Genomic DNA, 5,644 nt, shown 5'->3' with positions numbered 1-5,644 from the left:
TGTTGACCGCAAACTCTCCCACTGAGCACTCACTCCGTTGCGTTGCTGTTTATTGCAACAGGCTTCCCCTTAGCCAATTCTACACTTAGCCACTGGTTCACACGCTCATGGAGACAGGCCATTCAGCCCACCATGTGAATGCTGACCACTAGGCACTCACCTGTATTACTCCTGCCTTCCAGCACTTGGCCTGTACCCTTCTATCTCTTAGAGATGAAGGAGAGATTAAGAAGGCTGGGACTCATGAGAAGAATAGATCGGGTGGACACACAGTGTCTCTTGCCCAGAGTGAGGGAATCGAGAACCAGAGGGCACAGGTTTAAGATGAAGGGGAAAAGATTTTATATGAATCTGAGGGGTAACTTTTTCATACAAAGGGTGGTGGGTGTATGGAACAAGCTGCCGGAGGAGGTAGTTGAGGCAGAGACTCTCTCAACATTTAAGAATCAGTTAGACAGGTACATGGATAGGATAGGTTTAGAGGGCTATGGACCAAACATGGGCAAGTGGAACTAGTGTAGATGGGACATTTTGGCTGATGTGGGCAAGTTGGACCACTGTATGACTTTATGATTCTATAACTCTCGGACTCACAGGCTAGTCCAACTGTGAGGAGGTGTTTGACCAAGGAATAACTCTCAGAAGCCCCACAACATCCACCACTCCTTTCTCAGATTTCTCATGTGATTTGAACCATTACACTTTAGTATCAACAGTCAATGTGTAACACTCAATTACTGGTATCTATATACCGTAGCCCTATCTGATTTAATCATGACTTCAAGCAATAGATTTAACTGAAAATGCTATCTGAATTTTCTTTCTATAAATGAAGCTGCGGCTTATTTCCTGTCTTAACCAGACAAAGGCTTATTCAGAACTAAAGACTTAATTGCATAATTTCAAATAGTTATCCCACTGAACCCATGGGAAAACAAAACTATGAGCACTACCCCTCCCTGTCCATACTCTGGCTTCAGTTTGTATTCCAAACACCTTTTGCGTTGGGAACTAATCTGAACGACTGAATTAAATATCTTCAATGCAGGTAGCTCCTCTTATTTACAAATCTTACAGGGACTCAACAATATCCTATTTAAGATCACATTGCCCTATAATCAATTAAAGCAGCATTGATCCATTGATAATGTTTGTGCTTAGAACATTACAATAATCCAGGGCCACCCAAAGAGATCAGAAGAGCACTTCTCTCCTCTTGAGTCAATGCAATACGTGTGTAGTGGGTGCAAATGGTTCTCATTTCACTTGATCAAGATGTACACTTGGCCTCACGGACTTACTCGAATCCACAGTGAAGATTTTAACATTTGACCCATCAACCTACGCACCTAATTACATACTGTGAAGATAGACACAAAATGCTGGAGTAACTCAGCGGGTCAGGCAGCATCACTGGATACAAGGAATAGATGAGGTTTTGGGCCAAGACCCTTCATCAGACTGTGAGTCAGCGGGGAGGGAAACTAGAGGTATGAAAAGGTTCAGAACAAATCAGAGCGGGCACCGATGACCAGGGAAAGGTGGAGCCCACAATGGTCCATTGTTGGCTGTGGAAGAGATGATATTGAAGGGATGCAAACAGGTGAACTAGCAGGATGACTAGGGTGGGGGATGGACGGAAAGGCAGGGAATGCAAGGGTTATTTTCAATTAGAGAAATCAACATTAATACTGCTGGGTTGTAAGCTGCCCAAGCAAATTATGAGGTGCTGTTCCACCTCCAATTTGTATGTTGCCACACTCTGACAATGGAGGAGGCCTAAAGATCAGTATGAGAATAACGGGAGTGAAAACGTTTGGCAACCAAATCACATACTTTGACAGCCACGTTCACATGTAGCCTCCGTGAAAGAAACAATGTAGGAGTCTTGCAACGGTGCGTTTTAAAGTAGAAACATCTAGCTCTGTCCACCTATCACTGTCTACCCTGTCGTGATTCCAAACAATGACCTCTGACTGAGAAAAAGTCTGAAACAATCTTTACAAGAGAAGGAGTCATGCTATCCCTATGAGTATCAGTCACAAAAGATCTCCCCAGCTAAATCCAACCGTCCAGAATTGGGTTCATAGTCCTGCAAGTCACGGCACCTCTGACCAAGTATTGTAGCAATGCAATGACATATTTACCTTTTCAAACAGTGAATTTCAGGCGCATAGAGACCCCTACTGACCCTTGGAGTGAAAAGAAGATATCATCTCCCTTTTAATCCATTTACCAATTACGTAGAATTTGTGGCCTTCGGCTTTAACTCCTCTGCTGAAGCAGACGGGTCCTTACTATTTAAACACTTCATCATTCTATTCATTTATTTAAAGTCTCCCCTTGACTTCATCTGCTCAAGCAGCCCAATTCATTCCTCAAAGCTGTTTGCGGGAGATTGCAACATGCAAATTGCCCAGTGTATTTCCTCAATTCTGATAATAATTACGCAGCAAGAACTATTTAATTTGACATAAAGCGATTTGGGTTGTTGTGAAAATACAAGCCATTTTTTCCATAGTTTGTAATCTATTGCTGTTGGACCATTATCATTTTCAAACTGCTTTCCAAACTCTTCCCCCCAATGGTGTTTTCATTAGTTTGTTTGTAGAGAGGATAATTTTAATCCCAGTTATTGCGACATCTGCAAATCTCTGCAGTTGACTGTTCTGCATTCCAAGCCAAGCAAATAAAAGTTTTGGCTAAAGTTTCCAAGTCTGCGTTGGATTCCATGGGTCGATGGGTCTGTGTCCATTTGTCCAGATGGCCATTCACCTTTAGTGAACAATCTTTCGTGAAGATTTGCACACAGAAGCGGAAATATGTCACTGTTCAACTATACTATATGTAGTTATGACAAACTCAGCACTAATCAGTCCCAGATCACATCCAACAACTATCAGCTGAATGTGAAACCAAAGCTTATCAGAAATCTGTGTGTGTGTGTGTGAGTGTGTGTGTGTGTGTGTGTGTGTGTGTGTGTGTGTGTGTGTGTGTGTGTGAGTGTGTGTGTGTGTGTGTGTGTGTGTGTGTGTGTGTGTGTGTGTGTGTGTGTGTGTGTGTGTGTGTGTGTGTGTGTGTGTGTGTGTGTGTGTGTGTGTGTGTGTGTGTGTGTGTGTGTGTGTGTGTGTGTGTGTGTGTGTGTGTGTGTGTGTGTGTGTGTGTGCATGTGTGTACGTGTGTGTATATGTGCATTTAAAAACTTTATTGGCATGATAGAAAATATATTGTTATATTGCCAAAGTATAAAACATGACATACATATTTAAAAATGCATGTCTAAATACAAGTATACAGTGCATGGATAGATATGTCCCTGTACATAAACTCGCAATAGGTAAATTGGCTTGGTATAAGTGTAAGTTGTCCCTAGTGTACAGGATAGTGTTAATGTGCAGGGATCGCTGGTCGGTGTGGACTCGGTGGGCTGAAGTGCCTGCTTCCGCGCTGTATCCTAAACTAAACTAAGTAGCTGATCTAAATCTCGCTGTACACTTTGACATCCTTCCTCTCAGACCACAACCTCAGCAAACTTGGTGTCATCTGCAAATTTACAAACCAACCCGTCCACATATCACAAACAGTAGAGGTCCCAGCACAGATCCTTGTGGAACTCCACTGGTCACCGACCTCCAGCTTGAAAATTGTCTTCCATCACAACCCTGTGTATTCTATCAGTAAGCCAGCTCTGAATCCATATGACAAAGTCACTATTAATCTCATGTGCCTTAATCCTGTACCATGGGGGCTTTATTAAATGCCTTACTAAAATCCATATGGAGAACACCCACTACTCTACCCTCCTTAATCATTTTCGTAACCTACGCTAAAACTCGATCATTAATAAGACATGACCTGCCACGTACAAAGCCATGTTGACTGTTCTTTAGAATGGTGGTAAATCACATCCCAAAGAATTCTCTCCAATGGCTTACCCCTACCACTGACCCGAGGCTCACCAGCTTATAATTCCCTGAATTCTCTCAAATTCCCATGTTCCCTTCCCTAATGATGAGTTTCCGACCAAAAACTTCAGATGGTTAGACCTTGGAAACTGGCCCTTCGGCCCACTGAGTCCTTGCCAACCACCGATCACCCCGTACACTAGCACTTTCCTGTGCACTGTGGGCAATTTACAATTTTACTGAAGCCAATAAATCTTCAAACCCGTACTTCTTTGGAGTGTGGGAGGAAACCGGAGCACCTGGAGAAAACCCACGCAGTCACCGGGTCAAATCCGGGTCCTTGGCGCTGTAAGGCAGCGACTCTCCCGCTGAGCCACCATGCTGCCCCCCAAAAATCCTTTTGTCAATGTGGAGATGCTGCCTGACCTGCTCAGACTTCACAGTACTTTTAATTGCAGCATTTACAGGAATGTATCCAGTCTTTATGCAACTTGAAGTATGTCTCTGAACTTTCTTTGCATTTTAATTCTTGTAGAAATTGGATTTGAGTGGTTAACTCAGATATGGAGCTATTGATCCAGTTTCTGAGCAAAGCATTTCTGACAAGAATCCAAGACGTAAGAGTTCTGGCAGCCAGCCTTATCATGGGAGGGTAGTGGGTGGAAAAATATATCTCTGCCTGAGGGATTATAAACTAAGTTGTACTGAGACAATTCCTTCTGGCCTTTCCATGCCTATCGACCAAGAGAATGCAGCTTAGCTTGAGGTTTAGTTTTGTTTTAGTTTAGTTTAAAGATACAGCTTGGAAACAGGCCCTTCGGTCCACCGAGTCTATGCTGCCCAGCGATCCTGGCGCACTAACACTATCCTACACTCTCTAGGGACAATTTACAGTTTACAGAAGCCAATTAGCGTACAAACCTGTATGACCTTGGAGTGTGGGAGGAAACCGGAGCGCCCAGACAAAACCCACGCAGGTCACGGGGAGAATGTGCAAACTCCGTGCAGGCAGCACCATTAGTCATGATTGAACCCAGGTTTCTAGAACTGTAAAGGGCCGGTCCCACGAGCATGCGACCTGCATGCGGCAAGTGCGATCTCAAGGGCCGGTCCCACCAGCATGCACCTGCATGCGGCAAGCGCGACCTAACCAGAAGCGGGAGCCATGCGGAGGTCGAGTGTTGTTCCTTAAACAATGGGATAGTCCCAGCCTCAACTACCTCCTCTGGCAGCTTGTTCCATACACCCACCAACCTTTGTGTGAAAAAGTTATCCCCTCGGATTCCTATTCAATCTTTTCCTCTTCACCTTGAACCTATGTCCTAAGGTCCTCGATTCCCCTACTCTGAGGTCAGGATTTTGTGAGGCCAGTGTTTTGAGATGGAGGTCTGATATACTGGCAAGCGATTTGCACTCAATTGCATTGTCGGTAACACCTTCCTTTGCTTTGCTGATGGATGGACAGGGCTTTATCAGTATATGCACTTTGCAGGCATTACTCTCATCAGGAGCAGATGCATCTTCAACAGGTAGACTGGGGAAAGCAAGCATACGTTGGTTTATAACTTATTTTGGTTCACTCGACCACTCGCCATCCAAAACAAGTCCTTCAGGATCAGTTGGTGATGCTACCAAGTCCCTCCAGATACATGGATGAAGTCTGCCCTCAACTAATTGTCCCTTCTGGTGAGGACATCACAGGCTGATAACCCTCTCATCTGTTTAAGAAGGAACGGCAG

This window comes from Leucoraja erinacea, chromosome 20, assembly GCF_028641065.1.
Source record: "Leucoraja erinacea ecotype New England chromosome 20, Leri_hhj_1, whole genome shotgun sequence".
In the NCBI taxonomy this organism is placed as follows: Eukaryota; Metazoa; Chordata; class Chondrichthyes; order Rajiformes; family Rajidae; genus Leucoraja; species Leucoraja erinaceus.
The sequence above is the reverse complement of the archived record's forward strand: the minus strand, read 5'-3'. Positions refer to the sequence as shown.